The sequence below is a fragment of the Adiantum capillus-veneris genome, chromosome 22, assembly GCF_014529385.1.
Source record: "Adiantum capillus-veneris isolate H3 chromosome 22, ASM1452938v2, whole genome shotgun sequence".
NCBI lineage: Eukaryota > Viridiplantae > Streptophyta > Polypodiopsida > Polypodiales > Pteridaceae > Adiantum > Adiantum capillus-veneris.
Window position 1 is genome coordinate 88,660,959 of NC_140952.1, and position 11,256 is coordinate 88,672,214.

At 41.7% G+C, this 11,256-nt stretch overlaps 1 protein-coding gene across 1 annotated transcript in view; it reads left to right on the forward strand.

Annotated features, from left to right (window-relative positions):
- LOC147429757 (uncharacterized) overlaps positions 1-10,831 on the forward strand; it is a 33,007-nt gene extending 22,176 nt beyond the window's left edge. The window contains exon 6 of the mRNA XM_086495998.1: positions 9,725-10,831. The gene's annotated coding sequence lies outside the window, so the exon portion shown is untranslated. The remainder of the gene's footprint in view (positions 1-9,724) is intronic.
- Positions 10,832-11,256: the final 425 nt, after the last annotated feature.

Consider the following 11,256-nt stretch of genomic DNA (forward strand, 5'->3'; position numbering starts at 1 on the left):
TCAACCCTTTCCTCATCAAGTACATCATGTACATCTGCATCAGTAATAGGTTGATCTGTAACATTTTCAGAAACCCCCCATAGGTTGTACATTTGCCTCATTGGAACTTACATTTGTATTTCCACCACTGAAAAGAGGCAACAAAGTGTCATAAATGTCCTGTGAGCTTACATTACTGTCTCTAGTACATGACAACAAGGACTGAACATAATCTTCCACAAACACTACATCCCGTGAAACTAGAATTCGTTTTGTTTGTGGATGATACAACCTGTAACCTTTGCTTTCAGCACAATAACCAACAAAAATATATTTGACAGCCTTATCATCCAATTTTCTACGCTGTGTTTGTGGCACCAAAGCATATGCCAAACAACCAAAAACACGCATGTGCTCAATAGAAGGCTTTCTATCATGCCATGCTTCATATGGAGTAATAGACTGCAAAGATTTCGTAGGACACTTGTTAAGTACATAAGTGGCACACATGATGGCCTCAAGCCAAAAAGAATGCGGCAAAGCTTGACTTTTGACCATACATCGTGCCATTTCCGTAAGTGACCTGTTTTTCCTCTCAGCAACACCATTTTGCTGAGGTGTATAAGGCACTGTATATTGGTGTTTTATCCCACGACTAGCCAGAAATGCATTAAATTCATGAGACACATACTCCCCCCCTCAATCAGAACGGAGGGTGCCCATAGTACATTTCGATACATTTTCAACCATAGCCAGAAATTGTTTGAAGCACATAAAAACTTCGGGCTTCGCTTTAAGCGGAAATACCCATGGATGCTTGGAGTAATCATCAATGAAAGTCACGAAGTATAGGTAATTGCCCAAGGACGGAGTTTGCATGGGCCCACAAACATCACTATGCACAAGGTGCAACCTGCATGTGGCCCTAACTGAACCATCCTTAGGAAACTTAGAACGCTGCATTTTACCCAAAATACAACCTTCACAAACATGTTTGATAGGTGCTTCAAGAGGCGGCAAAGAAGAAACTATATCAGATTTCTGCAAACGCAGCAAACTGGCAAAATTCAGATGACCAAAACGTGCATGCCAAAGTTTTGCATCTGAAATAGCCCTTGAATTTGCAACAGCATTTGCAAAATTTTGTCCACACTTGTCATACAAAGGGAGCTTATACAGTCCACGGCACAAAAGGCCAGATGCAATAATTTCATCACCAAAATTGAGATCATGAACTGTACATCTGTCATTCATAAATTTGACTACAAGTCCAAGTCTAGCAAGTGCGGATACATACAAGAGATTCTTCTTGATCCCAAGTACATAAAGTGCATCAACAAGTGTGAAAGAACTGCCATTAGCAGCAGTAAGCACAATCTTTCCAACTCCCTGAATCGGATAACATGCATTGTTGGCACAAGTGACTGAATTCCCATGAGGGATAGACTCGAGAGAGGTGAACAATTCACGATGTGAGGTAATGTGCTTTGTAGCACCACTATCGAAATACCACACATGCCAATCTGCAGCAACAACTGACAAGCATGCATCATGGACATCAGGATTGTAAGTGCACTCTACGCTAAAATCCCAGTCTGCATCAACATCAGCATTACAGTCTCCTTTTACATAAGACTCAACAATGGCTGCATTTGTAGTGGAACCAGGATTTGCAATGGAACCACCCTCTTTCTTCTTAGCCTCTTTTGCCTTCAAATTAGGACACTGCTTGATCAAGTGATCATTAGCTTTACAATAATGGCAACGCATTTTCTTTTTGCCCTTATCACGAATTGCAAGACGAAGTGCTGCCAGTAGAAGCATTGGGAACATAAGTTTTGCCACTCGCAACAGAACCATAAGAAGTGGCTGCATTGCTGTTACCACTGTTTCTTTGAGAAGCAATAAAAGCCTGTTCAACTGCACGCTGTCTAGTCCTGTTTTTTTTGGAAAGTGACTCTTGCAACAACAATGTGCATGATGCATCAAACTTGACAACTTCTCGATTTCCTTGGGTCATAAGTCTCCAAGTACTAGCAAAAGTCTGGTAAGAATCTGGTAAGGCATCAAGAACAGTCTGCACAATGGAACTGTCTGAAATGACTTCACATGCAGAAATAAGTTACTCATTGATATCCTTGACACTAGCAAGGAAATTGTCCATATCATCTTCCTCATGCATAATCTTCGACTCTAGCTCTTTATGCAACAAAGCAAGTTTAGCCTCATTGCGGCTTGCATAAAGACCTGCTAGAATATCCCATGCCTGTTTTGCAGATTTTGCTGAACGGATGTGAGGAACAATGGTGTGCTTCACAGACAACACAATCAATGCATGAGCCTGCATATCCTTTACATCCCAATGAGCTTGTTCTGCCATAGGCAAAACAACTCTAATAGCAGCAATCCTTGCAGCAAGACCTGCAACATCCTCAACATCGCCTACATCCTCAGAACCAGGACGTACATCAATGCCCTGCACAATATTCCAGACGCTCTTTGACACAATAACGTGTTGCATCATATAAGCCCACATAGGGTAATTCTCCCCATCCAACTTGTTCTCAGCAGCAAACATCTTGAAGACATCTGTGTTGTTGTTAGCCATGGTAAATGCTGCACTTGATGTAAAAACTGGACGAAAATAGGAGAAACGAAGCGGGAACAACACGTGCTATATAGCACAAACCGTAGAAGACTGTAAGGCACTTGTTATGCAAAAAACGGCACTGACAGAAATTCTGCACAAAATGATGAAATTGCCTGTGCAGACCTACCTGTAGTGGAAATGGAGGTCGAAATGAGCCCGAATCAAAAATCTGAGCAGACTGAGCTCTGCGAGTTTCCCCGAAATTTTTGTCAATCCGCGAACGCTTGCCAAAGCTCACTGAAATCAAAGAAAGTGAGTAGGCGTGTGCTGGAGTAGCTGTCAACTAAGCCCGAGAGGACATAACCTGCTATGATATTGATTGTTGGAATTAGGGTTGCAGAGAAACGCACATAGCTTGGAGAAGACGAAGGAATCTCAAGGCACACAATAGAGAGTGTGTTACTTAGTGTGCAATGGAAAAGATAGATAGCCCTAGAGTGATGGGCGTATATACAATGCTCGAGGGGAAAAACCTCCTAAAGAAGGAAAAAATGCCCCGGCGGTCCTAGTGTGTTCACACACATCACTACCACATGTATATGGTAACACAATGGAAGATCAAACGATCCATTCACATTAAAAGATGGATTTCTTCTCTATGGCAATAGACCATGTGTTACACAAGCTTTACGCAAAAAAGTAATGCAACAAGAATTGGATGCTCCTCCTTATGTATGGCATCGTGGAATAACAACTACCACTCATGCTATAGAGACATATTTCGATTGGCCATCAATAGAAAAGGATATTCATGAGCATGTAACACAACGTATGATGTGCTAAAAAGTGAAATACGATAGAGGTAAGCAAACAAGTCTACTATTACCATTGCCCATACTTGATGAGAGTATAACTATGTATTTTATCTTTGGTTTACCCAAGTCTCTTTATTGCAACAATGGTATTGGGACAATAGTAGAAAGATTTAGGAAACAAACACATTTCATACATATCAAGAAGACCATCAAACCTCATCATAAGGATAATTTGCTTCTCTATTGTCTCTAATAGAGACCCAAGTATGTGTTACCATATACATGTGGTAGTGATGTGTGTGAACACACTAGGACCGCCGGGGCATTTTTTCCCTCTTTAGGAGGTTTTTTCCCCCGTGCATTGTATATACGCCCATCACTCTAGGGCTATCAATCTTTCCATTGCACACTAAGTAACACACTCTCTATTGTATGCCTTGAGCTTCCTTCGTCTTCTCCAAGCTGTGTGTGTTTCTCTGCAACCCTAATTCCAACAATTGGTATCAGAGCAGGTCACGTCCTCCCGGGCTTAGTCGCCAGCTGCTCCAGCACACGCCGGCTCACTTTCTCCGATTTCAGTGAGCTTTGGCAAGCGTTCGCAGGTCGACAAATATTTTGGGCGAGCTCGAAGAGCTCGGTCTGCTCAGAATTTTGATTTGGGCTCATTTCGGCCTCCGTTTCCACTACGGGCAGTACTGCACAGGTTATTTCGTCATTTTGTGCAGATTTTCTGTCAGTGCCGTTTTCTGCATAACAGGTGCCTTATAGTCTTCTACGGTTTGTGCTATATAGCACAAGTTGTTCCCGCTCCATTTCTCCTATTTTCGGGCAGTTTTCACATCAGGTGCAACATTTACCATGGCTGACAACAACAACACAGATGTGTTCAAGATGTTTGTTGCTGAGGACAGGTTGGATGGGGACAACTACCCTATGTGGGCTTATATGATGCAACACGTTCTTGTGTCAAAAGGTGTCTGGAACATTGTGCAGGGCATTGATGTACGTCCTGGTTCTGAAGATGTAGGCGATATTGAGGATGTTGCAGGTCTTGCTGCAAGGATTGCAGCTGTTAGAGTTGTTTTGCCTACAGCAGAACAAGCTCGTTGGGATGCTAAGGATGCGCAGGCTCATGCATTGATTGCGTTGTCTGTGAAGCGCACCATTATTCCTCACATCCGTTCAGCAAAATCTGCAAAACAGGCTTGGGATATTCTAGCAGGTCTTTATGCAAGCCGCAATGAGGCTAAAATTGCTTTGCTGCGTAAAGAGCTAGAGTCGAAGATTATGCATGAGGAAGATGATATGGACACTTTCCTTGCTAGTGTCAAGGATATCAATGAGCAACTCATTTCTGCAGGTGAAGTCATTTCTGACAGTTCCCTTGTGCAGACTGTTCTTGATGCCTTACCAGATTCCTACCAGACTTTTGCTAGTACTTGGAGACTGATGACCCAAGGAAATCCTGAAGTTGTCAAGTTTGATGCATTATGCACATTGCTGTTGCAAGAGTCACTTTCTAGAAAAAACAGGACTAGGCAGCGTGCAGTTGAACAGGCTTTTATTGCTTCTCAAAGAAAGGGTGGTAACAGTAATGCAGCCACTTCTTATGGTTCTGCCGCGAGTGGCAAAAATTCTGTTCCTAATGCTTCTGCTGGCAGCGCTTCGTCTGGCAATTCTGGTGATAAGGGCAAAAAGAAGATGCGTTGCCATTATTGTAAAGCCAATGATCACTTGATCAAGTCGTGTCCTAAGTTGAAGGCCAAAGAGGCTAAGAAGAAAGAGGGTGGTTCCACTGCAAATGCTGGTTCCACTACAAATGCAGCCATTGTTGAGTCTTCTGTGAAAGGAGATTGTGATGCTGATGTTGATGCAGAATGGGCTTTTAGCGCAGAGTGCACTTACAATCCTGCTGTCCATGATGCATGCTTGTCAGTTGCTGCAGATTCACATGTGTGGTATTTCGACAGTGGTGCTACAAAGCACATTACCTCACATCGTGAATTGTTTACCTCTCTCGAGTCTGTCCCTCATGGGAATTCAGTCACTTGTGCCAACAACGCCTCTTATCCAGTTCAGGGAGTTGGAAAGATTGTGCTCACTGCTGCTAATGGCAGTTCCTTCACACTTGTTGATGCACTTTATGTACCTGGGATCAAGAAGAATCTATTGTCTGTATCCGCACTTGCTAGACTTGGACTTGTAGTCAAATTTGTGGATGACAGATGTACAGTTCATGATCTCAGTTTTGGTGATGAAATTGTTGCATCTGGGCTTTTGTGCCGTGGGCTGTATAAGCTCACTTTGTATGACAAGTGTGGAAAAAATTTTGCAAATGCTGTTGCAGATTAAAGGGCTATTTCAGATGCAAAACTTTGGCATGCACGTTTTGGTCATCTGAATTTTGCCAGTTTGCTTCGTTTGCAGAAATCTGATATGGTTGCTTCTTTGCCGCCTCTTGAAGCACCTATCAAACATGTTTGTGAAGGCTGTATTCTGGGTAAAATGCAGCGTTCTAAGTTTCCAAAGGATGGTTCAGTTAGGGCCACATGCAGGTTGCAGCTTGTGCATAGTGATGTTTGTGGGCCCATGCAAACTCCGTCCTTGGGCAATTACCTGTACTTCGTGACTTTCATTGATGATTACTCCAGGCATGCATGGGTATTTCCGCTTAAAGCAAAGTCCGAAGTTTTTATGTGCTTCAAACAATTTTTGGCTATGGCTGAAAATGTCTCAAAATGTACTATGGGCACCCTCCGTTCCGATCGAGGGGGGGAGTATATGTCTCATGAATTTAATGCATTTCTGGCGAGTCGTGGGATAAAACACCAATGTACAGTGCCTTATACACCTCAGCAAAATGGTGTTGCTGAGAGGAAAAACAGGTCACTAACGGAAATGGCACGATGTATGGTCAAAAGTCAAGCTTTGCCGCATTCTTTTTGGCTTGAAGCCATCATGTGTGCCACTTATGTACTTAACAGGTGTCCTACGAAAGCTTTGCAGTCTATTACTCCATATGAAGCATGGCATGATAGAAAACCTTCTATTGAGCACATGCGTGTTTTTGGCTGTTTGGCATATGCTTTGGTGCCACAAGTGCAGCGCAGAAAATTGGATGATAAGGCTGTCAAATGTATTTTTGTTGGTTATAGTGCTGAAAGCAAAGGTTACAGGTTGTATCATCCGCAAACAAAACGTATTTTGGTTTCACGGGATGTAGTGTTTGTGGAAGATTCTGTTCAACCCTTGCTGTCATGTACTAGAGACAGTAATGTAAGCTCACAGGACATTTATGACACTTTGTTGCCTCTTTTCAGTGGTGGAAATACGAATGTAAGTTCCAATGAGGCAAATGTACAACCTATGGGGGTTTCTGAAAATGTTTTAGAACAGCCTATTACTGATGCAGATGTACATGATGTACTTGATGAGGAAAGGGCTGAAAATGAGCAGGCTAGAGGTATGCCAAAATGGCTGGTGCACACTTTGCGTGACAGTAAATTGGATGCACCTTTATCTAGTTGTACTCGTTCAGGCTCTCGCCATGCATCTTATGCATCAGATTGTTATGCTTTGGCTGTGTCTAGTTTACATGATGTTGAGGAGCCTCTGTCTTTTGATGAAGCACAGAATTCAAAAAATTGGATTGCTGCCATGAAATCAGAATATGATGCACTTATAGAGAATGACACATGGACTTTATGTGATTTGCCTCCTGGCAAAAAGGCCATTGGTACGAAGTGGGTTTACAAGTTGAAACGCAAGCCGGATGGTGAGATCGATCGCCATAAGGCTCGACTTGTTGCAAAGGGTTATGCACAACAAAAAGGCATAGATTATGAAGAGACTTTTGCTCCCACTTGTCGTATGACTACTGTGCGTTTTCTATGTGCATTGGCAGCTCATTTTGGTTGGGATGTACATCAATCAGACATTGTTACTGCTTTCTTGAATGGTGACATATTTGAGGAAGTTTATGTAACGCAGCCTCGCGGTTTTGTCATAAAAGGACAAGAGGACAAAGTGTGCAAATGTAAGAAGGCTTTGTATGGGTTGAAGCAATCTCCTCGTGCTTGGTATGAGAAAGCTGACACTCATTTGGTTAAACGAGGCTTTCGTAACAGTCCAACAGAAAGCACATTGTATGTAAAGCGTGAGGATGATGTATTTCTCATTGTGGTTCTTTATGTTGATGATTTGCTGATCACTGGACCAAATGAGAGACATATTGCTGAATTTAAGGCTGATTTGAATGCTACTTTCAAGATGAAAGATTTGGGGCTGTTGCATCATTACTTGGGTATACAGTTTAAGCAGTGTGATGGTGGTATTGCCTTGTGTCAGAAAAGTTACATAGAGACATTGCTATGTAAGTTTGGACTTGAGGATTGCAAACCTATTGCCACTCCCATGGAAACAGGTTTGAAGTTGAGTCTACATGATGCTGGCGATCCTGCTGATGTCACTCTTTACCAAACTGCTGTTGGCTGCCTCATTTATGTATGCAACACGAGGCCAGATATTCAATTTGCAGTCTCGCAGGTCAGCAGATTTATGCATAGCCCAGGGTCTAAGCATTGGCAGGTTGTCAAGAGGATTTTCCGCTACCTTAGTGGCACTTTACATCTTGGCTTGTTTTATCCCAAGGGGGGATCATTGCCGCCAGACTTACATGCTTTTTCGGACTCAGATTGGGCTGGTTGTTTTGACACGCGAGTGTCCACAAGTGGTTTTTGTTTCATGCTTGGCAGTTCATGTATATCATGGTTGAGCAAGAAGCAACCTACTGTGGCCACTTCGAGTTGTGAGGCTGAGTACAGGGCAGTCTTCACAGCTACGGTTGAGTGTGTATGGCTCAGACGCCTTATGGCTGACTTGGGTGTTGGACAGGACACTGCCAACACTATCCTTCGTCTTCTCCAAGCTGTGTGTGTTTCTCTGCAACCCTAATTCCAACAGTATGCCAAGTCTCATTTGGAGAGGTTTGTTTAAAATCTAGGTACAAGATTAAACTTTTCCTTTGCTCACTCACAGATAGATGGGTAGAGTAAAATGGTTAATTCTACTATTTTGGATTTACTTAAAAACTATGTCAATGAAGTAGGCCAAAGAAATCAGTGGGAGAAGTATCTACCACTTGTAGAATATGTATACAACAACACTATGCATATTTCTACTAAAAAATCTCCATTCAAGATTGTTGAAGGAAGATCTACTCCCATTTGGGAACACATAACAAGATCTTCACTATTGATGAGTATGTGCATGATTTGCAGAATACGTTTCAAAAGGTTAAGGATTCCATAAGCTATTCTCAACATAAACACAAGCTAGTTATAGATAAGAACCGTCATGCTCTCCAATCATTCAAGGATGATGATTGGGTTTTGCTCAAGTTTCCAAAGGCTTCAAGTTTCCAAAGGCTTGACTACAACACACTAGTGGTAAGAACTGGCAATGGGAGAAACCGGACATCAAAAGTTCTACACAAAGCTAGCTTATCGTTATTATGGACCATTTCAAATTTAGGGCAAAAACTAATGATATGGCTTACATGCTTAATCTTCCATCCAATTGAAGCATACATAATGATTTCCATGTTAGCTTATTAATGCGTTATAAGGGAATCCCTCCTATAGAACCCATACATGAAGATCCTCCTGAATTTGATAAAGTAGACGAAATACTCCTACCAAAATTCATCTTGTGACATGAAGATAACCTCCTTGTAGTGTTAAAAATTTGTGTAAGTATTTAGTTAAAAGTTTAAGAACTATTCTTTTGATGATGCAAAATGATGATGGAACCCCAACATAAGGATTCTCACTCCATAACTGATGATTATAAGCGTACGTACCGGTTGGGTAAAGAACAAGACATTGATGTATAAACACATTTAATGAAGTCATAACTTTGTCTCTTTAATTGTTTCTTGTCTTCATTTTGTAGCATAGTGATATTTGCATGCATACAATGTTTTACACGTTTGCGAAAAGTATTCACTTTTAAAGCACCAAATAATGTTGCATACTATTGTGGAATGGTGTCCGGCTACTTATGTTTGCAACAACTACATTTTCTCAAGAAACAAATGTTACCATATACATGTGGTAGTGATGCGTGTGAACACACTAAGGACCACTGGAACGTTTTTTCCCTCACTAGGAGGTTTTTCCCTGCGTGCATTGTATATACGCCCATCACTCTAGGGCTAACTTATCTTTCCATTGCACACTAAGTCATACACTCTCTGTTGTGTGCCTTGAGCTTCCTTCATCTTCTTCAAGCTGTGTGTGTTTTCCTGCAATCCTAATTCCAACAATTGGTATCAAAGCAGGTTGCACGCTCCCGGGCTTAGTTGCTAGCAACTCCAATAGACGCCTGCTCACTTTCTCCAATTTCTATGAGCTTTGGCGAGCATTCGTAGGTCGACAAATTTTTTGGGGAAACTTGAAGAGCTTGGACTGCTAAGAATTTTGCTTTGGGCTCATTGCGGCCTTCGTTCCCACTACAGGCAGTACTTCGCAAGCTATTTTGTCATTTTGTGTAGAATTTTTGTCAGTGCCGTTTTCTGCATAATAGGTCCTTACAATCTTCTACGGTTTGTGCTATATAGCACGTTTTGTTCTTGTTTTGTTTCTCCTTTTTTTGGGCAGTTTTCACATCAGGTGCAGACATTTGCCATGGCCGACAACAACACACACGTGTTCAAGATGTTTGCTGTTGAGGACAGATTGGATGGGGACAATTACCATATGTGGGCTTACATGATACAACCTGTTCTTGTGTCAAAGGGTCTCTAGAATATTGTGCAGGGCATTGATGTACATCCCGATTCTAAGGATGTAGGCAATGTTGAGGATGTTGCAGGTCTTGTTGCATGGATTGTTACTGTTAGAGTTGTTTTGCCTACGGCAGAACAAGCTCGTTGGGATGTAAAAGATGCACAGGTTCATGTATTGATTGCGTTGTCTATGAAGCGCATTATTACTCCTCACATTCGTTCAACAAAATTTGCAAAACAGGCTTGGGATATTCTGGCTGATCTTTATGCAAGTCGCAATGAGGCTAAAATTGCATTGCATAAAGAGCCGGAGTCAAAGATTATGCATGAGGAAGATGATATGGACACTTTCCTTGATGGTGTCAAGGATATCAATGAGCAACTTATTTTTGCAAGTGAAGTCATTTCAGACAGCTCCCTTGTGCAGATGTTCTTGATGCCTTGCCAGATTCTTACCAGACTTTTGCTAGTACTTGGAGACTTATGACCCAAGGAAATCCTGAAGTTGTCAAGTTTGATGCATTGTGCACATTGCTGTTGCAAGAGTCACTTTCCTGTTTTTCTTGAGACCACCATGTGTGCCACTTATGTACTTAACATGTGTCCTACAAAAGCTTTGCAGGTCTATTACTCCATATGAAGCATGTCATGATAGAAAGCCTTCTATTGAGCAATGCGTGTTTTTGGATGTTTGGCATATGCTTTGATGCCATAAACACAACACAAAAAATGGATGATAAGGCTGTTTAATGTATTTTTGTCGGTTATAGTACTAAAAGAAAAGGTTATAGGTTGTGTCATCTGCAAACAAAGCGTATCTTGGTCTCACAGGATGTCGTGTTTGTGGAAGATTCTGTTCATCCCTTGCTGTCATCTACTAGAGACAATAATGTAAGCTCACATGACATTTATGACACTTTGTTGCCTCTTTTTAGTGGTGGAAGTTCGAATGTAAACTCCAATGAGGCAAATGTACAGCCTATGAGGGTTTCTAAAAATATTATAGATCAGCCTATTACTGATGCAGATGTACATGATGTACTTGATGAGGAAAGGGCTGAAAATGAGCAGGTTAGAGGTATGCC